Source organism: Delphinus delphis, chromosome 10 (assembly GCF_949987515.2).
Source record: "Delphinus delphis chromosome 10, mDelDel1.2, whole genome shotgun sequence".
NCBI lineage: Eukaryota > Metazoa > Chordata > Mammalia > Artiodactyla > Delphinidae > Delphinus > Delphinus delphis.
The window spans coordinates 101,694,041-101,721,607 of record NC_082692.2 but is presented as its reverse complement, the minus strand read 5'-3'; the positions used below and the strand labels follow the sequence as shown (position 1 = coordinate 101,721,607).

At 57.0% G+C, this 27,567-nt stretch overlaps 1 protein-coding gene across 1 annotated transcript in view; it reads right to left on the bottom strand.

The window, feature by feature from the left end:
- IQSEC1 (IQ motif and Sec7 domain ArfGEF 1) overlaps window positions 1-27,161 on the bottom strand; it is a 106,509-nt gene extending 79,348 nt beyond the window's left edge. The window contains exon 1 of the mRNA XM_060023134.1: window positions 27,091-27,161. The gene's annotated coding sequence lies outside the window, so the exon portion shown is untranslated. The remainder of the gene's footprint in view (window positions 1-27,090) is intronic.
- Between the last annotated feature and the right edge of the window lie 406 nt (window positions 27,162-27,567).

The window sequence follows — 27,567 nt, the reverse complement described above, 5'->3', positions numbered from 1 at the left end:
CAGCTGGATCAGGAAGCAGAGCCAGGACTCAAACCCAATTTCACTGACATTTCTATCTAACAAGTCACTGACCTGCTTCGAACCCTGGCTCCTCGCTGCTTAAGAAATAAGCAGCAAACTCCTCACCACGCCCACAGCTCCCATGGATTCAGCCTCTGCCTGCCTCTGCCCTACGTCTCGGCTCCAGCCTCATACCCGGCAAGTTGGCTCCTGCCCCTGGGCCTTTGCACGTGCTGTTCCCACTGCCGGGTGCATACGTCTCTCTCTTTTCACCTACTTATCCCTGGCTCCACTTTCAAGGAAGCCTTGCCTGACCTCCTTACAGGCCCCACTGAGCAAGTCCTCCCAGCCCCTGGTCCATGCTGTTCGTGGGGGCGTTTCCCTCTCCTTCACTGGACACCTCCGTGAGGATAAAAGTCACGTCTGCGGGACTCACCATTTATTGCCAGCCTGGCACACACTAGGTGCTGGAGAAATATATGTGCATGAGATGAGTTCATATGAGTTCCTGTCCCCGAATCAACACGCCTTCACAAATAAAGTGGCCCTGCTCAAGGGGCTGGGCACAGAGGTAAGGGTCCTTCCTACTCGAGCTTTGGGGGGAGTATTAACGGATGCTAAAGTGGAGGGTCTCCGCTGAGGAGTCCTGACCAGGAGCAGCTAGAGCTGCAATGTGGATGCATGCACATGGTCTCTGAGCCATGGCCCCGTTCCCTCTGAGGATCCACTGGGCTGGGTTTACCCAAGCTGCTCCCACAGACAGAGGAGGGTGTTTGGAGCTGCCTTTCCCCTGGGTTTACCAGCAGCGTCCTGGAGGGAGATTCTAGAAAACTGAGCAGAGGGAGACCGCGTAAGTGGAGAGCAGACACCTCACCAGGCACCTCTCCTTCACTAGTGAGCATGCAGGGCCTGCGTGTGAATTTGGAAAAAGCGCCCTCTTCTGGTGGACACAGCCTCTTAGGCCTGTGGCTTGCTAACAGTGCATTCTTCCTTTGCCAACTGCTCTTGTGCAGTGCACAACCTGAACATCTGCACACGGGCAGCGCCTGGACCTCTGCCCCACTGGGTAACTGGCCACCCTCCCGACACCAACGGTGGATCCTGCTCTTGCTTCAAGGGGGCAGGGAGCCTTTCTGATGAAGCCTCCTAGTCACGCACATAGGGTACGTTGCCACATGTGGCCACCTGCTGCCTTCCTTTCTCAGAGGCTGGGAGAGATAAAGCCCTGCCCCCAGCCCTCTGGGAGCTTTCCCTGGCAGAGATAAGAAGCCGGCAGGTCCAGGAGTCACAAGGCCCACAGAGAACATATCAGTGAGACTTAGCGCTGATCTCGGCTGTTTCCCAGAGAGCACCATCAAAGCCCAAGAGGAAGCAGTGAGAACTCCAGCCTGCATCACGCGCTTCTTCCCTGGGCGGGATGGGTGAGGCGTGGCTTGCTGGGTCCTCAAGAAGATAGACCCTTGGTCCTCTCACTGGGGCCACCACGCGCCCTGGGTTTCTGCACTGAGTCGGGAGCCCAGAGGAGGCTCAAGGTCACCCGATGGACAGCTGGCAGCGGGCTGGGCCTCAGCCAGGTCCCCAGGCTCCACCCTTGCTTCAGACCCAGATCTGCTGCAGTGGGGAGGAGGGGGAGCCGGTCTCCAACTGGGCCTTCACTGGGCACAGAGGGACCGTTCTTTGCAGCTCAACAATCCCCCTGTTTGCCCCGTGCCAGGCTGCAGCCTCCCTCAAGTCCTGCTGACGAGGAAGATCTGGGGCCAGCTTCCACAAATATGCGCGCCTTCTGCAGGGAAGCAGCCATCAGGCTCTCTAACCGGGCGGGTGGATTTAAAGGCCCAGAGGGAAGTCACAGGATAGGGGCAGAGCAAGTTGCTGGGTGCTCTCTTTAAAATATGGCCGGGGAACAAATATATACATAGGAACATTTCTGACCAGACACCCCCAAAATGCTCATCCTGTTTGCTCTGGGGAGGGGGCGGGGGGCATACATCGTTTGCACTGTATACTCTTATAATGTTGAACATTTTACCACGTGCCTGTATTTCCTAAGCAAGTATTAAACTCATAGGAATAAATGCATGCATAAAGCCCAGGAAGAAAAGAAATGCACAGGAGCTCAGAAATTCAGAGGACGCAGTGAACTCAGGTATTGACCTTCCCTGTAAAAACAAAAGCTAAGTGCCCAAGTGCCTGCTGGGAGCGGACGTGTTTGGAAGCCCTTTCATGCACGGTGGCATTTCAGAGCAGCCTGGAGAGGTGGGGCCTACTATTGTCACCCCACCATGGCACGAACGTGGAGACAGAGCCCAAGTCTTACCCACTAGCCTAGGCTGAGCTGGGCCCAGAGCCGCCGGCTCTTGTTCCCGCCCTGATGCCCCCCACCCCCACCCCGCAAGGACCTAGAGTTCTCAAAGAGCCCCAGGGAGCAGCACCTCTGCGCCAGAGGGACTGTGCCTTTGGGCAGGGGGTGAGCAGAGCCTGTGACTTCCAGGGTCACGTAGCCAGCCTGCTGAGATGCTGGGGACCGTCCTCCCAGCCCGGGCCCCAGCTGGGCCATAGCCCATCTCCGAGCCTCAGTTTCCTCATCTATTAAATGGGCGAATCTTCCCTCCCTTGCAGGGTTGGAATAAAGATCACCCGAGGGGAGGTTCCCGGCACATAGGCGGTGCTCAGCGCACACCCACTTCCTCTCCCTCTTCCCTGCCCCGAAGACTCCAGGAGCACGAAGGTACCGGCCATTGCGGGGGGGGGAGGCACCAGGATCTGGAAGGCAGACTGGAGGTTGGCAGTGCCACCACCGCCCGCCCCCCCCCCCCCCCAGTGGGCAGGCCCGAGGACGCGGAGTCCCTCGGGAACCGGTGGGCAGGTGCGTGTACATGTGTGTATGAGCCCGGGTGAGTGTGCACAGGGGCCTGAGACCGGCAGGTCCTTGCTCTCGGCCGCCGCCCTCCACCTCCTGGCTCTCGACTTCCCCCAATAGACCCAGATGGAAAGAGCTTGCGGGGGAGTGAGGGGGGGACACTTCATTTTCCAGACAGAAGTTCCCAGAGCTGGGCAGGAAAGACACAGCCAGGGCCACCCGGCCCTCTCTTACCTTGCTCCAGTGCCCCGGCTGCGGGTGTCCTGAGGCAAACAGCGCAGCCTCGCTGGCCTCTGGGGGTCTCCTCCGCAGCCCACAGAGCTGAGCTCCCTCGGCCCTCACGGGGGTCTGTGCAGTGGACGGTGCGGGTCATAAGCCCTGAGCCCCTGCTTAATCCGCCAGAGCCCGAGTCAGCGCCAGCTGGACACGTGACGGGCCCCACAGACCTGTTTGTCAGGAGTGGCAGCTGGTCCAGTGGGGGAGGGCTGGCCGCCCTGCCCTGCCCCCGGGCGCTGTCCCTGCCGGGGCTCCCAGGCCGGAGCCTGCGGTCCTGGGCTCCTGCCTGCCCGGGAAAGGTATGAATATGCGCGGGGTGGGGCGGGCAGGGCAGGTAGGGGAAAGGGACACACATGTCACCAAACGGCGCTGGGCAGGCTGGGAAATGGGGTGTGCGTGCGTGTGCGTGTGCGTGCATGCGTCCGTGTGGGAAATGGGACCCTTAACTCATGCCCCTTACTAACATCAATTCCTCGTAGATTAAAAATCTAATGCAAAAGGTGAATTCATGACCACAGGGTAGGAAAGGATTCTTAAAACACAAAACAAAAACAGAGTGAAAGTGGGCTTCCCTGGTGGCGCAGTCGTTGAGAGTCCGCCTGCCGATGCAGGGGACACAGTTTTGTGCCCCGGTCCAGGAAGATCCCACATGCCGCGGAGCGGCTGGGCCCGTGAGCCATGGCCGCTGAGCCTGCGAGTCCGGAGCCTGTGCTCTGCAGCGGGAGAGGCTACAACAGTGACAGGCCCGCGTACCGCAAAAATAATAATAATAAAAAAATTTAAAATAAATAAATAAAGTGAAAGATTTGATAGAAATTAAGAACTCTGAAATTAAGATGTTCATTCCAAGACCCCAGGAAAAGTGAAAAATGCAAGATATTTACAACATATACAAATGACAAAGGACTGGAATCCGGAATACCTAAAGAATCCTCCAAACCAACAAGAAAACAAAAAGACAGCCCAAGGTAGGCAAGAAGCTTGAACAGTCACCTCACCGAGGAGGAGATCCAAACGGCCAATAACCGTACGAAAACGCTCAACCCCATAAGCGGTCAGGGAAATGCGGATTAAAACCATTACACACCCTCCAGGAGAGCAAAGATGGCAGAGACTGACAACAGGTGGTGCCGCTGGGAGTGGGGGGCGACTGGACGGAAGGACCACAGTGTTGGTCTGCTCTATGACACTGAACGTGTGCGTCCCGTGTGGCCCAGTTCCAGACAGATGCCGCAAAGGAGGTCATACGTGCACTAGGACGGGGGCAGGTTCAGGAACACAGCCCCGAACTGAAGACACCCTGTGTGTCCATCGCAGAGACTGGATAATAAACCACGGCCTAGCGATGCAGTGGAATACGAACGACATGGCCGCGACGAGGACAAGCAACAGCTCCTCGTGACTTTAAGAAGAAGCCAGACCTGAAGAAATATCTACAGCTTAAGTCTACGTAGAAACGAGTCAAAAATAATGGGCTTCCCTGGTGGCGCAGTGCTTGAGAGTCCGCCTGCTGGGAAGATCCTACATGCCGCTGAGCCTGTGCGTCCGGAGCCTGCGCTCCACGACGGGAGAGGCCACAACAGTGAGAGGCCCGCGTACCGCAAAAAATACAAAAATAAAATAAAATAAAATACTTGCAAAAAAATAAAATAAAAACAAGGCCATGTGGTAAAGAGTTGTTCAGACAGGTGGTAAGACAGTGACAAGAAGAACAGTATTATCACAAATGTCAGGGTGGTGGGCACCCCTGAGGGGCAACAGTTGAGGGGGAGCCCACGGGGCGGGGCAGGGGGCTTCTGGCGGCGCGTCGTCTCGGCGCCCGGGTGGTGGTCTCACAACGTGTGCGTTCCTCTTATTTCTGCTGAAGCTGCTGTATGCCTGTCTTTTCGCCTTTCTGTTTGACAGGTTACCTGTCACATCTAACATAGAAAGGTATGTGTGGTGTGGCAGGCAGAGGGGACAGGCAGGGACCCCAGCTATGACGGCAGTGCAGACGTCAGTGCAGCACCACATAGGGCACCGGAGCCGGAGGGGCGTACCTGCTGTTTCATTTCACAAACGAGAACCGAGGATCAGAGACAGGAAGGAAACTGCCCAAGTTTGCACAGCAAGTGGGAAGCCAGCAGGGCCAGGACTGGAATCTAGGTCTCCCGGAGCCCAGACGGGGTGGGGGGGCTCCTTCTCATCCCCCTTTTCAATGGAAGAGCTCTTCCATTGCAAAGCAGCTTTACCACCGACCAGGGCAGACTCATTCTTTTCAGCACTCACTGAAATTCTGTTTGTTTACTTTTTTGTTGCAGGTCTCCTGCTGCTGAAATCAAAGCTCCTGGAGGGCAAGGCGTTTTGTCTGTGTGGCTCCTGCGCTATCATCACAGGCGCCCCATAAATATTTGCTGAATGAGAAAATCAACAGAGCTGGCATTTCTATTTGGACTTTGAGGCCTTAGGAATACTGAGTGGCTTCTCAATATTCCCAAAGGAGAAAATGGAAACTAGCTGGATGACATTGACACACTTTCCAGAATTACCTTCATAACTGCCCTGTCATCACTCCCATTTTAAAGAGGAGGAGACTGAGGCTCACGGAGGTGCAGGAAGCTAGGGAGCTGAGAGCTGGGACTGGAACCCATCCCAGCGGCAGGCTGGCCCTCCGCTGGTCCATGCACCTGACACAATCAGGATCTGCTGCTTCAGCCCCTCCTCCCGGCCCCCAATCCTTACAATTTCCAAAGTGCTTTCCGGGCTCTTTCAAACTTCTTCAGCTCAGGGAGGGGAAGGGACTTGTCTAAAGCAACACGGAGTTCAGCTCTGACCTCAGGGCTTCCCAAGTTAGTGTGGCCGACAGTGACCCCAGTGCTCCGGGATTGGCCATAAGACTCTCAATTTCCTTCCTGCTTCACGCCAAATCCTCAGGCCCCTTGGCCAAGTCCAAATCCTGGAGGAGCCGAATAATGGAGTGTTCCCATAATACCCCGAGGCAATTGGCTTTATTAAAACAACCTGGCACTGAGCATTTTTCCAAACCTATATTACCATCCTGATAGCTTTCACTAAGTCCTCAGATTAAAAAAAAAAAAAAAAGTCATTGGCTCTGGGAGCCCTGGAGCTAAAATGGCCCTCCAGGGCATCTCGCGTAACGGAGGCACAGGAGTCTTCTCGACTGCCGCAGCTTGCATACCTCCAATGAGGACAACTCACTACCTTTTTTCTAGTTTAGATCCACCTCAGCTGAGCACAGCAAAGCCTCACATTAGCCCCTGGCGCTGGGGACCCGCAGGTGCCTCAGCCACTGTTCCGCCCTCAGGGGATTCAGTCTGGTGGACGACGAGACTGTCATCCCGACAGGACTTCCTTCTAAAGAGGCAGCAGATGAGGCCCAAACGCAGGTGCCTGGTCACAGGACCCCTTTGCAAGCCTTCCTACCTCCGTCCACACAGCCCGCGTGGATTCACGGGGTCGGTCCCCTCTGAGCACCCTAAGCCCCCGCGCCTCCCCAGGCCATGTGGGTGCGCAAACTGCCAAGCTGTCGGGACACTAGGGCCCAAGTCACGGAAAAGACTCCGGCCAGCGGCGGGTGGGGGCGTGCAGCATTCTCAGCGGGTCCCACTGGCCCGTGCGGCTGACGTCATTGTTTGATATTACGCTTCTAGAGTCTTCATACACATGAGCAGATGGGTTTGTGGTTTCGAAGATGAAATGGGCTGATACAAGTGAGACCCCGTGAGAAGGTCGCGCACGGAGTAGGTGCTTAAAAGATGCCTGCTGGGTGTGAAGTGTAGTCATACTTCAGAAGGATCAGAAGGCCACACACACTCAGTTCTTCGAAGAGTCACCGAGAGCTCGGCTGCCTGCACGCTGCCTTTCCAAGCCGGCACTTGTGTGGCAGGGCCACTGAAGAGCTCAGGCAGTGGCGGGCGGGTGTCCTGCATTCAGGCCTACCTATGTCCCTGCACACTGTCCCCACCCCCCCAGTTCAGTGACAATGGGACCCCCAGGGGAGGCAGACACAGAGACTCTGGGCAGATTTTGCTGAAGAGGTGACACCAATGGGTGAAGGCTGAGCAAAGGTTTCTGGGTGGCGCAGGTGGGGTGGGCATACCTGCAGGAGCCAGGACGGGCAAGGCTGAAGGCTGGGCCCGGTGGGAAGGCAGCAGGCACTGGAAGATGCTGCCCCCAGAAGCGGGTCTGAGTCACACTTCACAGTGTGGACACCAGGTCTGAGCAATGGCAGTAGGTGGAACCCTGGGCCTCATACAGGGACCTGCCCCAGTGCCTTCACCCAGCCTCTTTCATGCAAGAAACATCATCTCCTGATAGGTGCAAGCAACCCCCTTCCCTACCCCCTAATTATGAGGGACGGGGTGGGGTAGTGATGAGACATCTGGTCAAATTCATAGCCTCCCTAGCCGATGAGTATTCAGCTCCAGCTTGCACACCCCAGTGACGGGGAGCTTACTACGAGAACAAAGGATGGCTGTGCTCTACTAGGGACGCCTAGGTGCTTAGCACCCCAGCAGTTAGAACACTGGTTGGAGGAAAGCTGAGGACACAGAGGGTCCCAGTGCTGGCTTGGCCTTGGCATCCTCTCTGCACAATGGGGCAGGGGCATGACTGAGCTCACGGTGTTGTTGTGGGGCTGGCAGCCACGGGGTGAGCAAAGAAGTGCTGGAAGGGCAGGTAGCCATGGGAGAGGGTGGCAACTCTCCTCACGAGACTCAAGATTACTTAATGTCTGCAACCTGTGCGGGAGCCAGGGTTCCCCTTCCTTATCTCTCCACTGCAGGGACCTCTGGGGGGAACACCGAGTCCTCTGAGCCTTCCCCAGGCAGCAGCTCCCCAGGGATGGCTAGACTGCTGGAGAGCTGGGGACACTGGGGTGCTGTGTGACCTTGGATGTGTCCCTGCCTCTCTCTAGCCTCAGTTTCTCCGTCTCTAATAGGAGGCTGGCCCCCAGATGCCCCATCTAGGGCTGATGCTCAGTGGCTGGGCCGTGGCATTGTGGCCCCCTGAATACCTCTTAGCTTGTGCTTTCCTGTCTCTGGGGCGTCTGGGGCTGCTGCTTTTCTCTCCTTTCAAACCCAACTGCTGCACATGGGATCTCTGGCCACACATGGTTTCAGAGGCTTGGCCACCGTGCCAGCCCAAGGGAGGAGCCAGGCATAAAGCTGGGGGCAGGGAAGGGTGACCAGAGGTCACCTTCGTTCCAAGTTGCTCCCAGGGGCTGTGTAGGCTGGCACGCACGCTGTCTGGTGCTGCCTGACCACCGAGCGGAGCAGGGGCTCCCCGGTGCAGAGCAAGTGCCCCACACCCACCCCATGACGGAGCATGCCCAGAGTTAAACGCAGAAAGCTGACCAGGCAGAGGGGACCGCTGGCCGGCAAGCCTCATCTCTCGGACAGGCCCGGGGGCGGGGACACCCACTGTCATCTTTCTGCTCCGTTTGCTCTGGAAACAGATCAGCTGTGACAGCCGAGAGCTTAGCAATTTAAAGGGGCAACTGCGTGGCAGAAACTTGGGAGGGGGGTGTCCCCGTGACTGTGGGGGGGCAGGGGACAGCCTGGCCACACCTCTCGCAACCGGCCCTGCCTCCTCACAGCCCAGGGGCAGCTAGTTTGGGCAGGGCAGGGCTTTCCCGCACTCAGAGCCCCCTGGTCCATGAGGGCTCCCCCCCCAGGCTGGCAGGTGGAACAGGGTGTCCTGATACCTGCGACAGACCCATCGTCACTTCTCAGACTCCTGCTGCCTCTTGCCCCATTTGGGACTGGGTCCGGAGATCGCAGTGGCTCTTCCAGCCCCCAGGCACAGTCCCTTAAACCGACTCCTCGCCCACTGGGGGTCTGACCCAGGGGATCCCCAAGACTACCAGCCAGCCTCTTGCCCACGTGGTAGTGGGAGGAGGGGCTGCCCAAGGTCATGCAAGGGGTCGGGGCAGGGCTGAATTCGGGGCCAGCCATCCGGCCCACCCCAAGAGCGTCTAACTGGCTCACAGCGAATTCCTGAGATGCCTCAACCTCCCGCCCGCAAGCTCCGGACCCTGGACCCGCGGCAGGATTTCTCCGCGGAGAGGCGGGAGCATGGCGGAGGGGGGAGAAAAGGGAGAGAGTGTGTGTCCTGGGGGGCGGGCAGCATCCCCCTGCGACCCTCGCGACCTGGGTTCACGTTTCCCAGCCCAGGCAGCCAGCTGTATAGACGCGGAGACCCTCAGCCCCCCTCCCCCCAGATCGCGCCTTCCATGTCCGCAAGGTTTTGGAGAAGCGATCCGCAGAGCCGCGGAGGCTCCATCTCCTGCGACCCAGGGATCGACACCGCAGAGCCCCGGTTCCGAAAGCCCGGCGCCGCCGCCCCCGCCTCATCCCCCCGAGCCCGGCGCCGTGGGCGCCCGACCCTGCAACCCTGGGGCCCGCCGCGTCCCCGCGACTGCGGCCTCGGCCCTCGTCCCGGGCCCGGCTCCGCAAAGCCACCCGCCGCCCCCGCCCGGTTCCCGAAAGCCGCTCGCGCGTCGGTGCACCGCGGCCTCCGCCGACCCCCGGCCTGGCCCCCGGCCCCCGGCCCTGGCCGCCCCGCCCGCTGCCGCGCGCGTCCCCCGCCGGCCCGCCTCCTACCTCGCGGGGCCGCCCGCAGCCTCCGAGCGCGCGCCGTCCCCGCCGTCCCCGCGGCGGACAGGAGCGCGGGCGGGCGCACGGCGCGGGGGGGGGCGGGCGCGCGGGAGCCCCAGCCCGAGCCGGAGCCGGAGCCCGAGCTCGAGTCCGAGCGCCCCCGGCCGGCCGGCCTGCCTCCGCGCAGTGACCTTGGCGTGCGCGGCCTCTCCGCGCCCAGCCTCAGTTTCCCCGGACAGGGGTGTGGGCGCGGGGACGGGTGCCGCCCCGGCCGCCGACGTCACCCGAACCCCGGCCAGTTGAGGGCGCCCGGGTCGGTGGGGCCGCCGAGGGGATAGGCCGGGGAGCGGGGTCCGCACAGTCGAGCGCGGCGGAGGGGCGCTGGGGCCCCGGCCTTTCGCTCAGACTCCCCGAGACCCCCTAGGTAAACACCTGGGAGCTGCAGCCGCGGGCCCCTCCCACGGAGAACTGCGGTCCCCGCCGGCCATGCCCAGCCCCCTCCCCGAAGCCTCCCCAGTTCTCAGATGAGAAGACCGAGGCCCAGAAAGCAGCGGCCAGAATCGCACAGCGCGGTGGTGGGGCTCTGTGTCCCCTCCAGGACGCGCGCTCCTGGCAGTTTGGGGAGGGGGGTCCGGGCCTGCCGGCGCCGCCCCTTATCCTACAGCAAACATGGACTCGGCACCCACTGAGTGCAGGGGACGGGCCTCGGTGGGGCGGCACGGCCTCGGAGCGGGGCCAGTTCGTGGGGAAGGAGTGGAGTAGGCAGGAAAGGCCTGGCCTGGAAGGGGCAGGAATGGGGAGGGCACTCCAGGAAGGCTGTACCCAAGGTACAAGCAAACAGAGGAAGGCGCGCTGCCCGGTGTGTAGGGAGATTCTGACAGCCCTGAACGCCAGATTAAGGAACTCTTCGTTTCGTGGGCAGCCGGGAGACCCCCACCAGGTGGGAGCAAGGGCAGCCGCAGTCTGGGCTGGGTTAGGGCGCGCCCCCTGGTGGCCACAAGGGGCGAGACAGGAGGCCGGGGGACGGGCCGCAGTGGTCCAGCCTGGCGAGTGATGTAATGAGTCAGGAGACTGGAGTCTCTGCGGGCTCTGACCTTGGGCAAGGAACTTCCCCTCTCTGGGCTTCTGGAGGGGGGAGGGAGCCTGACTTTCCACTCTGAAATGTCATGACCCTGGATATTGGGGCCAGGTGGAAGTAGGCAGTGGACCCCCCCAAGGAACAGGCAGATCAGAGGTGAGTAGTAGACATTCTGTTCAGCACTTTATGAGGTTAATTTCATTTACTTGAGGTGTAAACTATTATCCCAATTTCAGAGACAAGGACAGTGCAGCACAGAGAAGGTAAGTCAACTGCCCACACTCACATGGCTGGCTAAGTGGCTGAGCTGGGATTTGAACACAGGCCTGTGGGGCTGCAGAGTGTAAGCTAAGGTGGGTGCCTGACCACCTCAGTCTCATCTCGCAGCATTTATGAGCACCCGAGCTGCTCCTGGAATATACAATGCAGTGGTGATGGGCAGAGACGGATAAGGAATGGTCCAGCTCCCGGTGGGTCTTCCTCACCATTGGTGCTCACAGCAAACAAGACAGTGGTCCCCCTGGGGGATGGGCTTTCAGGGCGAGGCATGAGCCCCCGCCCACCCCCGAAACCCTGTGTTACACTCTCCTGTATCATTGGACATTTTGTTTTTAAAAACTACGAACTAATTTTATAATTTCAAAAACTTAAAAAAAAAAAAGAGCTCTTGAAGGAAAGATTCTTGTAGTTTTAATAATTAAAAATGCTTTCCTAGAGAAACTCCATCCTTTTGTTGTCAGTGCCAGGAGTGAGTTACCTGGCTGGCAGCAAGGCAGGTGAGGGACCTGGGAAGAGCAAGGGTTTTAGAATCTGTTCAGCCTGGGCAGGTCCCACCACCTTTCTGAGCCTCATGTGAATTCATCTGTAAAATAGACCTGATGATAAAAATCGTCACCCTGCCTCCTTTCAAAGGCTGCTCTGAGGATCAACTGTGATAATGTGTGAAAAGGTTGTGTAAAATGTACTGTATAAATATTTGTATTCCCAGAAGCTATGGAGGAAAATATTGGTAAATTTAACTATATAGAAATGAAAACTTCTAAATGAAATAAAACATACCACAAAGTCAAAAAAGACAAAGAGTAAACTTAAAAAGAATATCTGCAGCACATATGACAGAAGTTAATTGAGGAAAATGAGATGAAAGTTACTTTCCCGGATACGTAAAAAACTCTTTCAAAGCTATAGGAAAAAGATGACTAACCAATTAGAAAAAAGAGCAGAGGATAGAAACAAGCGGCTCAGGGAAAGATACTCAATCTCACTTGTAATTAAATGCATATTGAAGAAATACAGACTGAAACACAGCATGCTTGTCATTTTTTGTGTCTACCAAGCTGGCAGAAAAGAACAAGTATGATGACGCTTTTGCTACTGAAGGTGGGAGGAGATGAACGCATCCAGAGTACTGCAGGGTGAGGTGCAAGATGGGCGACCTGTTTTTGAAGGGTGATCTGGCAAAGCCATCCAGCATGCTGGCATGAAGACGCAAGGGCAGTGCACACAGCACTGTGTCAGTCAGCAAACTAAGAAGAGAGACACCTCTGGTGTCCAACACTGGGGGAGGGTGAGCCGGCACGAACACACCCACAGGCCGGGACTTCACGGGAGTATCTCCAGGAGGCATTTCTGCTGAAAAACGCAGGGGACAGGGCTTCCCTGCTGGCGCAGTGGTTGACAGTCTGCCTGCCAATGCAGGGGACACGGGTTCGTGTCCCGGTCCAGGAAGATCCCACATGCCATAGTGGAGCAGCTAGGCCCGTGAGCCATGGCCGCTGAGCCTGTGCGTCCGGAGCCTGTGCTCCTCAACGGGAGAGGCCACAACAGTGAGAGGCCCGCGTACCACAAAAAAAAAAAAAAAAAAAAAAAAAATGCAGGGGACAGAACACTGTGTATGTTGTGATCCCTCTTGTGCACATTGTAAAAGGTTATACATATATGCGTACTGTAATCTCCTACTTCTTCTCTCCGAGAGGACACCCACATACCCAAACGATACCTGCTATTCATGGCTGCCTTTCGGGAGGACGGTGGGGTGTGTGCAATGCGTGTGGGAGGAGCTCTTAACTTTTCATGTGATACTTTTCTGAGGGTTAGTTGATTTGTAAAAAGTCGCCAGGGATTATCTGGACATAGGCACAGGCTCACGGGCTGATTAAATCTTCTTTATGTGCCTTTAAAAAATTGAGCAACTGTCTTTAAAGTGAATAAAAATGATTGGAGTCTTCTTGTTACCTAAAGTGCGCCAAAGAGGGATCGCTCGACAGATGCCTGTTACGATACATCCGTCCGGTGGAAACCTACGCAGCGGTCAAAAAGGATGCAGCTTCTGTACATGACGGACAAGGAACAATCTCCAAGGTATTTTTGTAAGTGGAAAAAGCAAGGTGCAGTACAGGGTATGGTGTGTTACCTTTTATGTAAAAGAAGAGCAGGGTATAGGGTACCTGCTTGTGTGTGGATGTGTTATCTCTGACAAAGATGCTTAAGAAACTGGTACAGCGGTGCCCGGGGGAAGGGTGTGGAGAATTGGGGGCCAGGGTGGGTAGGAGAATGGCTTTTCACGGAAATATTCCAGTTAAATATTTTTTGTGCCCTCTGCATGTACTACTGCTTTAAAAAATTATGTTTTAAAAAGAATCATTTCTGAGACTGCGCGCGTAGTTGGGAGGCCTGCTCTGACTCGGGCTGGGGCTAACTCCCTGTGTGACCGCGGGAGGATCGTCTTCCTCTGAGCCTCGAGGTCCCCTAATCGAGCAGGCAGGAGGCCTGAGATAAGGCAAGTGTCAAGGCTCCGTGCAGCTCTGACGTCAGACCAGACCGAGAACCTTCTCACTGGAAGAGCCAACCTGATGTGGAATGCTGCCGGGAGGTGGGGCTTCCCGGCCTTGCGCTGTGGGAGCGGAAGCCGAGGGTCAGCTTCCTTGGCCTATGGAATGCATGACTTCTGAGGCCCCTCCAGGCTGGCCACCATGCTCTTCCCTTTTCCTTCTCCCACCCGCCGCGCCCTGCCTGGAAACTCCTGGTTCATCTTTCCTCTCCAGATCAGCCCTGGCAACAGTCCCGTCTGTCTGGTTGGAGATCAGTTCCTCGGAGCAGGAAGAGACGACCCAGCACTGGGCACCCATGTGGGAAGGAGACGTCAGTGGGGGCAAAGCCTCCTGCAGGGAGACTGAACCACTTACCCCACCGGGGATCAGCCATGGCCTTGATCCTGCCCCTCTCCTCTCCCCACCCCCTGTCGTTACCCAGAACGTTCCCCATTGCCCAGCAAACCAAACTGACGCTCTTCAGCAGGACATTCACGGTTCTGCACTTTCTGGCCTCAATTTATCCTCCTAGCCCATCCCTCCACCCATCATTGTCCCTTATTTAAAGCAACTTTAAAAAATACAGCTTCAGGGCTTCCCTGGTGGCGCAGTGGTTAAGAACCGCCTGCCAATGCAGGGGACACGGGTTCGAGCCCTGGTCTGGGAAGATCCCACATGCCGTGGAGCAACTAAGCCCGGGCGCCACAACTACTGGGCCTGTGCTCTAGAGCCTGCGACACAACTACTGAGCCTTCGTGGCACACCTACCGAAGCCCGTGCACCTAGAGCCCGTGCCCCGCAATGAGAAGCCACCACGATGAGAAGCCCGCACACTACAACGAAGAGTAGCCCCTGCTCGCCACAACTAGAGAAAGCCCGCGCACAGTAACGAAGACCCAACGAAGCCAAAGATAAATAAAATAAATAAATTTATATTAAAAAAAATACAGCTTCAATCACATCCCTTCCTTGTTCAAAACCCTTCTAAAGCTCCCCATGACCTGGAGGATAAAGTCTAAGCTCCCAGTTCAGCACCAGAACTAGTTTCTGCCTCCCTGCCCACCCCCCCATCTTCAGCTGCTTCCCCCAAAGTCAAGCTACACTTAATGTCTTGTGAGTACGCCATGCTGTTCCACAACACTGAGTATTTGCACATACTATGCCCTTTGGTTCATCAATATACAAAGAGTTCTAACAAATCAATAAGAAAACCATGAAAATAAAAGTGTCCAGCTGATTTAACTAGGTAGCTCAGAGAAGAAGAAATATAAATGGCTTATAAACATACAAAAAGATATATAACCTTACTGATAAAGAATCGCATACCATAATAATGAGATACTATTTTCACCCACCAAATTAGTAAAAATTCCTGAAGAGTGCTTTTTGCCTGTTAGCTCAAGTCCAAACCCACCCTTAAGATCCAGCTGCAAAAATGTCACCTCCTCTAGACATCTTGGCTCGCACAATGCCCTGTACATCCTGACACAGTTCTTAGAACAGGACCAGGCACATAGGAGAAATTCAATAACTGTTAGCTATTGATTGTAAAAATAACCACTGCCACGCTGTCCTGTAATCATCAGCTAATGAGACTATTCATTGCCCAAAGTCCCCGAGGGCGGGGATGGAGTAGGAATCATCTCTGTTTTGCCAGCATCAGTACAGGGCCTGCGACAGAGCCGTGCCCAGTAAGTGGCTAAGCACTGGGGACAGGTGAGGTGCGTGAGGGGGAGGGACAGCTGGAGCCGGGAGCCGGCCCTCGGGGCTGCTCTGCTGGGGAGAGGAGATGCTGCGGAGGAGGGGGCCGGGTGCAAGGCCAGGTGGTGGGCACACGTGGTGTCCACTCTGCATCAGGCAGGAGCTGAGCTGGGCTCTCTACCCACACTGTCTCTATTGCTCCTGCTTCTAGAGATGGGTGACGCCCCCTCCATTTTACAGGTGAGAAAACTGGGCGGGTGCTGAACGACTTCCTAAGTGGCTCTTATTTACTCCACGCGGCCTCCGTGCTGGCTTGTGGGCACTCACAGATGCACGGCTTTGGACTCATCACTTTCTCTATAAGGGCCTCTACTTTCCCGTCTGAGAGATGGCTCTATATTAAGGGTCTCTCAAACTTAAGAACTGGTGGACCCCTAAGAATACAGCTTGCAACGTTCATCAGACCCCGCTTTAGGGAACAATGAATCCAGAGTTAAGTGAGACCACACTGGAGGGTCCCTTGAAGACCGCGTGTTCAAAAACAGAATAGGAAAGGCAGCCACAGAAACCAGACAGCAGAACTCAGTTTTTAGAGAGCCGTCCAGGTGGTCTGGAGAAACTGGAAGCCTCATACAGTGCTGGTGGGAATAAAAAATGGCGCAGCCACTTTGGAAAACAGTTGTGTGTTTTTTAAAAAGTTAAACATAGAGTTACTACCTGACCTGGCAATTCCACTCCTTGGTATCTACTCAAGAGAAATGAAAACATATGTCCACATAAAAACTTGTAAGTGAATATCCCTAGCAGTATATTCGTAATAGCCAAAAAGTAGAAACAGCCCAGATACCCATCAACTGGGGAAACAACCTAAATGTCCATCAACTGGGGAAACAACCCAAATGTCCATCAACTGAGGACAGTAGATAAACTACATGTGGTCTATCTATACAACGGAGGGAGTCTTAATCAGCAAAAAAAAGGAAAGAAGTTCTACCACCTGCTACAGCATGCCTGAACCTTGAAAACATTAGGCTAAGTGCAAGAAGCCAGGCACAGAAGGTCATTTACTAGAAGATTCCATTTATATGAAACGCTCAGAAAGGCAAGTTTATTGACAGAAAGTAGATTAGTGTCTGTCGGGGGCTGGGGTGGGACAGAAGAGTGATAGAAAATAGACACAGATTTCTTTTCAAGATGATTTGAAATGATTTTAAATCCTGGTGACGATTACACAGCTCTGTAAGTATACTAATCATCATTAAATTGTACACTTAACACAAGTGAATTTTATGATACAAAGTAAACCTTGGTAAAGCTTCAAGAAAACCCATGATGACTAAATGTAATGCAAGATTCTGGATTGGGGAAAAGCTTGACATAAAGGACATCATTGGGATAATTAGTGAAATGCAACTCTAAATTGTATTTTATTTATTTAGTTTTTACTTTTTGGACACACCCTGTGGCATGTGGGATCTTAGTTCCCTGACCAGGGATTGAACCACCACCCCCCGCGTTGGAACCTCGGTGTCTTAACCACTGGACCGCCAGGGAAGTCCCTGAATTGTACTTTAGATCCTAGTACTGTGACCACGTTAAGTTTCATGCATTTGGCTATTGGACCGCAGATATGTAAGAGAGTGTCCTTGCTCTTAGGAAACATGCTGAAGTATTATTTAGGAGTAAGAGTCATTAGGTTGCATGTTTTTTTGTTTTTGTTTTTTTTGTGGTACGCGGGCCTCTCACTGTTGTGGCCTCTCCCGTTGCGGAGCACAGGCTCCGGACGCGCAGGCTCAGCAGCCATGGCGCACGGGCCCAGCCGCTCCACGGCATGTGGGATCTTCCCGGACCGCGGCACGAACCTGTGTCCCCTGCATCGGCAGGTGGACTCTCAATCACTGTGCCATCAGGGAAGCCCCAGGTTGCATGTTTGCGATGACCTCTCAAATAGTTCGGGGAGAAAAAACTGTTTTTGTGAGAGACTGAAATCTGGTGAAATGTTACTTATGATGAAGTGGGTGAAGGGTACACGGGAGAATTCTTTTTTTTTAATTCTTGCAGGCCTTCTTCAGGATTGAAATTGTTACAAAATAACTTGTAATGAATCCACACGTAAAAATATTACTGAGTGGAACTTGAATACCCCTGAGAATAAATCCATGGCCCCCAAAGGAGAAAAGGCGCTAACGCAGTTGTGAACACACCTCCCACAGGGGGTGTCCCTGCCCATCCCATGTCTAGGTACCCTCCCACACCCCTCCACCACCCGGGCGCTACCCATCCCATTCCTGGAGATTCCGCCGATTCCCAGGCTGGGAGCCCCTGAATTATGTTAGGGGTTCTTGCATCCCATATACGCTGCCGGTAGACCAAACAAATACTATGTTTCACACATTAACATCTTTCAAACCAAAACAGATGCTGTGCGATGAATAAAATTCACAGACTTCACATTCATCTAAAATGGGTTCTCAGTGGCTCACCGTGATTTTTCAGCCACGGATACTAACCCTTATGTGCACTGGTCGGGGGGGTGGTATGTGTGGGATTTGGGGAGATGAAAAGGCACCCTCCCTTTACCAGAAAAGCTGGCAAGTGCACATGGAGCCATCCCAACTCCCCACGCCGCTGCTTCGTGGCGGGGAGGACAGGGTTGGAGCGGCGAGGGGGAGGCCCTAGGGCTCCCACCTCAGCAAGTCTCCGGGGGCCTGGCTGCCCAGTTCCCACTCTGGCACTGCGTTTCCCCAGCCCGCCTGCTCCCAGCGGGTCGGCAGCCTCTGGAGGGCAGTTACTGGGATGGGGCCGAGTCACTCTGAGTCTCAAGTGGCCAGCACCAGGCCTGGGTGACCATGAAGGTGAGGGCTGGGTGAAGGGGGCTGGCCCTCCACTTCTTAGCCATGTGGTCACTGAGCACTTGGAATGGGGCTAGCTGGGGAGCTGACTTCTTTAAAATTTGAATTATTTTCAGTAGTTGACATTTAAGTAGCCTTCTATGGCCAGCGGCCTCCGTCCCGGGCAATGCAGCTTCTAGAGGCTTAACGGAAACACAGAATGGAGCCGACGCAGAAGGTGAGCTGGCCGGTTGGGACCCCCTCCACTCCCAGCTGGGATCTGGGGTTCCCCCCGCCCCAGCAAAGCCTGGAATGCCTGGGCAAGCCTCACGCCCGCATCTGGCCTGCTTCAGGGACTCGCCCGCTCAGTGGGCACAGAGCTTCCTGCAGGGTGGGTGCCGAACCAGGGGCTCTGCATGCCGTGGCAACGTAAGGGGTCTTCAAGGGTAGTTCTACCGGGTAATTTTTGGCTCTGTATCCAATGATTTTAGAACTAGCTCCCCTGACCCCAACCCTTGTAAGGTAAGAACCTGGCAAAATCCTAATGACGCATACTCTGTGACTGCAAAATATGGCCACAGACTCCCTGCATCCCGGTACCCAGGCCCCTCAGCTCTAGGACTCGTCCCCTCCTCCCACAGGTGGGGTCCGTCTCCCCTCCCCCTGGCCATGGGACTTTCATTGCACAACAGAATGTGGCAGGAGGGATGGTTGTCTGAGTTCCGAGGCTGCACCTCAAGAGCCTTGAGGCTCCACCTTCGCCCCCTTGGAACGCTGCCCTCAGATGCCATGGCCGCTGGCTGCCCACTGAGGGCCAAACTGCCGGGGGGGTAGAGAAAACAGAGGTGCCCCAGCACCAACTGCAGCCATGTGAGTGGGGCCACCTGGCACCTTCTGGTGAGCCCAGGAGGACCAGCAGGGCGGCCCGGGTTCTAGCCGGCACAGTCACACACTGCGGTTGCAGCCACGACATTTGGGGTGGTTTGTTACACAGCAAACACTAACCGAAACAGGAAATGGCATGTCCATCACTAGTGTGGCTGCCCAGTGGTGGGGGGGTGGTCACAGCTCAGGGCCCAGCCCACGCCCCAGAAGGCAGACCCAGGGACCTAAAGCGTTCCCTGGAGGGGTGGGGGACCCACAAGCGGTGTCCCGGGCCCCAGGGGAACTTATGTGCCCTTTAAACAGAACAGAGTCCTGAGCGGGGCTAAGGGTGGCAGCCTTTGGGAGACGCCTGCACCCTGCACCGAGCTGGGCTCTGATCGGCCTGAACTGGCCGAAGTGCAGAGGGCTTCTGGGTCGGCAGTGCCCTGCAGCCCAGCCTCTCCTGGGGCGTTTACGGGAGAAGGTTACAAAGCCCTTGCCGTGGGTGGGTGTCTTTCTCCCCTTTTACAGGGGAGGAGACAGACTCAGGAGCAAAGGCGCTTGTCTGAGTCACCCTGCCTGTACTTGCCCTCCTCCAGATCCGGCTTCTGGGTCCAAAAGCCTCCACGCTGCGGTCAGGGGACACCCTGCAGACACTCCTCCAACTCCCAACTGGGGCCACAGGGGAAGGCAGCAGGACACTGCCACACCGGGGGCGGGGATACCGACCCAGCCCGATGCAATGAGGACGGGGGCACGCGGACCCCCAGAAGAGGCCCGGGAGCTGTCAGCAAAGGACTCCGCCTTCAGCAGCCACGCAGCGTCCAGAGGCAGGCTCCGCGGGGGCCCTTCTCCCGTAACTGGCCCAGCAGATGATGGAGCAGCGGCGGCACCAGCTGGGGGCCAGCTGCCACCTGGGAGACGGGACGCCAGGGATCCTGGTCTGACCTCCTCATCGCTTGGGCAGTGCCTGGCACACTGCAGGTGCTCAGCGGAAAGATTTACCAATAGAGTAACTCACTCGATCCCCTCCCAGGGCAGGAAGGGGAGTCGTCGGGGAGGGGACGTCCAACCGCCCAGTGGGAAAGAGACGCCCCCGAAAATCCCATCCCGTGGACAGGGTGTTCCATCAGTCCGCTCAGTGACCCCTGAGGTGGTGATGCAAAAGCCATTTCCCAGGTAAAGCAACTGAGGCCCAGAGAAATGAGGTGACTTGCCCAAGGCCATACAGCCTGGACGGCAGAGCTGGATCTTAGGCCCAGCTTCCTGGGATCTATAGCTGTTCGTCCCTCTGAGCTGACCATGCAAAGGAAGGAATCGTCACAGCCAGCATTCACTGACACCTGTGAGGTGCCTGGCACTGCACCCAGTCCTTTCAAGGTTTTCTCATTTGCCCACTCTGTGAGGTAATAGTAGGTCCATTTTGCAGATATAACTGAGGCCCCGAGCAGCTCTGTGGCTTGCCCTAGGTCACAAAGCAAGGCAGCAGGCCATCTAGGGCTGGGACTCACGCCGCCAGACTTCCCCGAGTGGCGACAGCGAGGCAGAACACGCTGTGCTCCCAATGCCTCGGTTTCCTCTTTTTGCAAGGAAGGTGTGGGCAGAATGACCTCTGACCTGGTGTGATGTCATCAGGAGGGTGGGACTCTCTCCTGGGAAGTCTTAGGGCTGAAAAGGGAAGTGAGGAGCGGCTGTTTCCCCATCCCGCCCACTCCCCACCCTGGCCCTATGCCAGGTGGGTGGTCACCTCCCTTTGACCACCTCCTCCGGAAACTGCCCTGGAAGTGCCCCTGTGCCCACAGCAGGAGCATAAAGCCAGCCTCCAGCCCCAGAGCCTCACACCTCACACCCTCCTACTAAGATCGCCCCAATCGGAAACCAGGAGGCACAATAATGAATACACACATATATGTGTGTGTGTGCATACACACTCACATATTACTGTATATTTTCTCTACTTCAGGACACATCACAGGAGAGCTGGGCTGGCAGTGGTTTGGGACCAAGGGGCTGAGATGCCCCGTAGCTGTATCCCTCGGGGCTGCCCTCCTCTCTGCCTGCGTGGCACCAGCCTCCTGCCCATCCTCTGCCTCCGGTCACCCCTGCAATCCATCCTCCATCTGAGGTCCTGAGGCATCTTCTTCAAACGCAGGTCTGATGACCAGGAGGCAGTGGAGCAAATGGTTCAGAGCCTGGGCTTCGGGGTCAGGATGATTTGAGGTGTGAGGACATTTGTTAATGATGTGAACTTGGGCAAGTGACTATCTCCCTAAGCCTTGGTTTTCTCACCTGCAAAATGGGAATTATAAGAAACCCTAGCCTATGGTGCCGACAGGAAGGGATGGTGCAGGTCAAGTCGCCGAGCACAGCGCCTGGAGGTCTTATCAGATCACGGCGGGGAGGCTGGATGTCTGTGCCTGCCCAGCCTCCCAGCTCACTTCCAGTAAGGCACCCCACTTTTCTCTGGGGGATCCCCCTCCTCCACTCTTAGTCTATCTAATTTGTGTCCAGGGACTCGATCCCTAACTTGACAGTATTCCGCCCCCTTACCAAAGTGACGGGTCCAGGGATGGGCATGTGACCCGAGCCTGTGCTGGGAGTTTGTTGGAACCGTTCCTGTTGGGATCATTAGCTGTCAGACTATCGTAAACCTGGAGCTGTCAGTCCCGTCACGAGCAGAGATACTGCCTGGGAATGAAGTCGGGAAAGAAGAGAAAAAGACACCAGTGTCTCTGACAAATAGTGTGAGCTCCTGAATCAAACTGTACCTAAAGCCCTGTCTGCTTCAGAAGTAGAAGGCAATGAATTCAGCCTCAGCTTCAGCCAGTCTGGGTTTTTGTTTGTTTGCTTTTCTCACTTGCCACCGAAAGAATACCGGTTAATCTAACCTCCCTGCTCAAAAGCCCCGACGGCGCCTCTGTGCCCACAGAGAGAGCACAGCACCCCGGGCTCCGGCCCCCCTGCCTTGCTTTCTGGCCCCAATCTGGCCCTCATCCCTTCCAGACCCAACACCACCCAACTCTGACTGCTGCTCCCCAAACACACGGGGACTCGACCTACAGAATCCACCCACCATCTCCTCCCTCTCTACCTGCCCACTCCAGACCCAGCACAGGTGCCTGTGCTCCCCTGAAAACCTCTCCTAAATGCTACCCCCCTACCCCCGAAGAGCCACGGCCATCCGGCTCTGGCCTGCTGCCACGCTTGATTATACCCCTCGGGCAAAGGCCACTAGTGCTTTGCTTTTGTCTCACTGGATCTTTTAGGAGAAGAACACCCGGGATTGACTTGGGATTTGACAAATTCAAAATCTGCTCTTAACTCGGCAAGTGCATTTCCTGACCTTCAGGTCTCACTGGCCTGGTGCCTGCCCTCAGGGGGCATATACCTGGAACCAAACAGTTTCCCATTTGTCTCAAATCCATGGTTGCAAAAACGACAATTTAAAAAATGTTACAGTCAAACTGAGAACAGTAGTTTTACTCAATGTAATCACTGACCTTTACGGAGCCACTGTTATGTCATTACACGTGGACACGCCCAAGTATAATGTTATTTAATCCTCACCTTGTGAAATGCTACCCTCATTTTGCAGAGGAGGAAACTGAGGCTCAGAGAGGCACAGGGGGCTGCCCGAGGAGTGACGGCAGCCGAAGGGGGAGCTGGGATCTGACCCTCCATCTTCCTGCTCCCACCCTGGCTTATCTCAGCCGCCCGTGAACACACTTGAGGAGCAGTTTAGAAGGGGTTTAAAAATTCGCCGCTTAAAGCTCAGAACCAAGCTTGTTTCCTGGCTGCCCAGAGCGGGTGGCCGTCCATTCCCACTGCGGCGTTGGGGTCCCTGGCTTCACAATTCACACCTGGCCTCTGGCTCTGACGCGCCCCTGTTTTGCAGGCATCAGGTTTCAGATTTACCGTGTTTGCTGCCAGTGTGAGGGGAGGCCTGGTGGTTAGTCTTCTGGGAAGGTGTTTCAACACGCAACCGCTCTGAACACGGTGGCTTCCCCATGCGACCCTGCCACGGGGCAGCCCTGCAGCCTCCTGACGGCAGAGCAGAGGCCGCTGAGCCCGGCCAGCGGGTTAGCAGCACCTTCTGACTGCAGGGAAATTCGATTGACGGGCGTATTTAGAAAAGGCTTGTTCTAATCAAGCACCCGGTTCATCCTCTGCAAACAGGGGATGCGGAGCTTCCGGGGCTGTTGTGGCCAGAACGAGGCCAGATGGAGAGTTACAGGCACACAGTAGATGCTCACTAAGTGCTCTCTTTCTTGTCCTCACAGCCTAGAAGCCGGGCCATCTATCACCCAAACACAGGCCCTGTCGCTCCCTCACCGCCACCCCCCAGGCATCCTGACCTCTGAGCCTGGGCAGGAGCTCCAAGAACCCAGCACAGCCAGGTCAGTCCCACCGTGTGCGGATCCTGAGCTGACCTGAGCCCCAGACTGGACCCCAGGGCACCTGCTCCCTCACTTCTCATTCCCCAGGCCAACTCCAAGACCTCAAAGTCTAGCTGAGCTGCCACCTCTTCCAGGAAGCCTTTGGGGAACCTGTCCGGATGTGAACTCTGACATTCTTCCTCTGGGCTCCCACTGGCCTTGGAGCTCACCCCTGCTCAGCTCTGACTGCCTGTGTCGTAACTTCCTCTTTTCCTGTCCCATCTCCCCCAGGGCACTGTCAACATTCCAGGACAGAATGAGCATGCGGCTCGCCACAGCCTGGCCCTGCAGCCAGCCCATCGCAGGGTTGGGGAACACTCCCGACATGCCAGGCACCCACGTGGAGAAGGCCAAAATGAAGACAGTAGAGAGAAAGCAGCATGAGGGTTGAAAAGTCCAAACCCATTACATAAATTGAACTCCTGGATCCAGCCATTCCTGAAGCTAGTTACCCCTAGACTTTTCAGTTCCATGAGCCAGAGGCGCCCCTTCAATGCATAAGCCTGTTTGTTTTGGATTTCTCTGTCACTTGCAACTAGAAGGTCGTCTACCATGAGGCTTGGCGAGGTGACCTGAAGCACCCAAGGTCACATATCCAAGAAAGCAGCAGAGTGACACTCACACCAAAGTCTGAGCTCTCAGCCTGCTTCAGCAGCCTGACCACAGCCCGGCTTCCAGGCCCAGCACTCTGGGTGCGGCCCAGAGACCCTGCTCTGCCGGGCCGTAGCCCTCTCACCTGTTTCCTAGAAGCAGGTGGTGTCACGCTGATGGGGATTTCTGGGCACCGGTTTGCTCATCCATCGACTGCGGTAACGACTCCTCCTTCACAGACTCTCAGGGAAGGTCAGAGGATGCCTCACGCTCGCCTGGCCCACATGGAGGGGGGGACTCGGAGCGGAGGCCACGGTGCGGACCCTCCTTCCCTCCCTCACCTGGCGGACGGCCTGCAGATGCCGTGCTCAGCAGACCCCCGCCCCAGCTCGGGGGCCACATGGAGCTCCAGGCACACCCTGCCCACGCCTGGCCGGTCCTCCTGCCGTGGCAGTAGCCCCACTTCTGGGCAGGGGTCTTGAAGGCCGAGCTGCTCTGGCTCTCTGATGGTGTAGGTGAGGGTCCTGCATAGCCCCAGCTCACTCCAAGACCAGGGGAGGGGCTCCAAACAGGATGAGGCCAGCAGGCCTCTGGGAGATGGGCCCAAGGCGGTTCCGTGGACTCCGTGTCCCACCCAGGCCATGCCCCGGGGGAAAGGGTCACCTGGAAAGTATCCAGGCCCGAGGGAAACTCTCCGAGGATGTGGGCTCTTCGAGGTGTGGCAGGGAAGGAACACCCATCAAACCTGAATGTATCTGGTGACCACGAAGCAGTCTCCTTTCATGCTCGAGCAGGCGGAGCCTGACCTGGCCCCCACAGGCAGGAGTGCAGCGCCGGGACCCCCCAGCGTTATGAGACCCTAATGTCTACACAGCCGCGACCCCCTCACTCGGAGGGTCAGGAGGAGGGATGGTTGGGCATGAGGACCGATCTTAGCAGAGCCAAGTTGAGGAGGGTCACGTTACAACTGGGACTTGGTCTGGGGACTTCCAGAAGTTTCAGGGGAGGGAGCGGCTGGGATGCCCTACATCCCTCCTCACAGCCCGGCTGCAGACGCGGAGCTCAGCCCCACTCGCCACGCTTCCGCTCAGAGCTCCAGGCACCCACGACCCTGCGCCACGCGGGCCCTCTCTGCCCGCCACCTTCTCTCCAAGCCAACTTCACATCTACCTACTTCTTGATTTTTTAGCTTTGCTCCATCCTAAGCATTGATAACTGTGAAATCATCAATCTGGTATACTAGCTGGCTTTGTTTCAAATAGGCCACGTGTACCTATGAAAATGAATCACGGCCGCCCTGGTGCCCCTTCCCTGCTATCCATCCCCCTCCCCTGACTTTTTGTCTAGTTTGTTTGTCCCTTTGGATCCCCAGACAACACAGTGCTTGGCACACAGTAGGTGCTCAATAAAAGTGGAATCCTTGAACTTATGGACAAGCAAGGTGCTGAGACGGCAGAGTCGTGGGGTGCTTGGCTCCTGACTCCACGGCCTGTGCACAGGCGAGGACAGGAGGCCTCGGGAGTGAAAGCAGCTTGTCCGAGGCACCAGCACAAGCGCCGGCCCCAGAGCCCCGCGTGCCCTCGGGTGGCCTTTGCCCGGCTGGACCAGCGTGCATCCACCTGGCCAGGCTCCGCAGCTGTGCCCTGGAGCCCAGCAGAAGCAGCTCACTGCTGGAGATGCCGAGCTGGGGGTCGGAGCCCTGGGCTCTGAGCGGCCTGACCACTGGGGTCCTCCGTGACCCCTGGCCCTCTGGGCCATCAGGCAGCTCTATGGATGGGTCAGGGGAAGCCTTCGCTGACCCCAGCTCAGAGGGCAGCCTTGGAGCTCTCACTCCTGTAGCCAAGCCTCCTCCACCCCAGTCCCGGCTATTGGGGGCTCATGGGGCAGCAGCCCCTCCTCAGGACTGGAGTCCAACCCCTGCAAAGGGAGAAACAGACCCAGCGATGGGGTCGTCATGGGATCCACTGACCCCTGTCCCCTGTACTTCCTGCCCCGACAGAGGCTGCATGATACACCGAGGGGCTGGGGGTAGCTCCAGGTTCAAACCCCAGCTCCCCTACGTACGCCGGCCGGGGGACGCCACATGGACGCCCTCACGTTACCAGAGGTGGCAGCCATTCTGCTTCCCAGTTGCTGTGAGGGTTAGAGGGGGAAGCAGGACACAGCGGGGAATCTCCCCGAGGGGCAGGTGGCCCAGGTCCCCTGCGCGCCAAAGGGGACTTCCCGAGGGACGGCACCAGCGCCACACTGAGCTGCTCGTTCTGCGTGTACAGAGCTGCCCACCCACCGGGACTGTCCCCGAGTCCCTCCCGCCCCGGGATCTGCCAAGCCTCATGGCTCCATGCTGCACCATTTCAGAAAGAAGGTGAAGCTGTCGGCAGGGCTGGGGCTGCCGAGGGCACACGCGCCGGGCCACTGCGGGGCCAGTGGGGGGAGAGCTGCCCAGGCAGTGTCCTCTCGGGACAAAGCTGACCCTGATGGACTGACAAACAGGAAGCCCGGGTCCCAGAGCCCGGCGAAGCCTCCTGCACCCTCGGCCCAGTCTCCCTGTGCTCCAAGTGCGGGCTCCTCAGGCGAGGGAGTGGGGGGGATGCACCGACCACACTCTGGGGGCCTCCGGGGCCTCAGTTCACTTGGCTGTGAAGTGGGCCTGGGCCAGAGTTCCTCTTTCTCGGGCGGGAGGGGGGGGTCGTGGGGCCCCAGGCAGAGAACCAACCGGCCCGGGTGGGCTGAGGGGCCCTGGCTGTCCTCCCTCCAGGGCGTGGGGGTGGGTCTAACCCCCAGGGGAGCGAGCGGACTTCCCTCCTGCAGCCGTGGCCGCCCTTCCAGGCAGCTGTGGGGAAACACCTGGGGCACCTGGGCCAGCTGGGCCACACCATCCAGGCAGTGAGAAGGCACAAAAAACAGTTCCAAGAAACAGCCAAAACCCCAACGAGCGCGCCAGAGACCCTCACCCCAGCCGCTGCCCCAAACACTGACGGCCCCTCGCAGGTCACCCAGGTGGCCGAGCCCCTCTCCCTGCTCCTGGGCAGGCGGTGGGTACTCACAGTGTCACCACGGAGAGGGCGGCGGTCTTCCTGGAGCCCCAGCACCCTGCCTGCCTCCGTGGCCCCTCGGGACCAGCTGTGGGCCCTCCCCCCGCAGGGCCTGACCGACTTCCTCCCTGCTCAGTCCGCGTCCAGGAAACCACGCCCCGGGCACCCTGGGGCCCCCGCCCGCCCCCGACAGGGCCCGGACGCTGCCCAGTGGGCTCTTTCAAGGTCTGGCCCGTCCAAGGGGCCCCAGACCAGGCACGCCCCACGGGCTCTGCTCAATAAATAATACAGCTTCCTGCCTGGCCGGTCTCTCGTGGCCGATCGCGTTTCGGGGCCACTCGAGTTTCGTCGAGGCTGCTTTGTTCAGAGCGCCGGCCCGGCTGGGTCTCTGGCCACACGGAGCTAACGCTCTCACTGTGGGCCAGCCTGAGCAGGCAGGACAAAGGCGTGTGACAGGTGGCCCTGGAGGACACTACCCTACTTACTCTG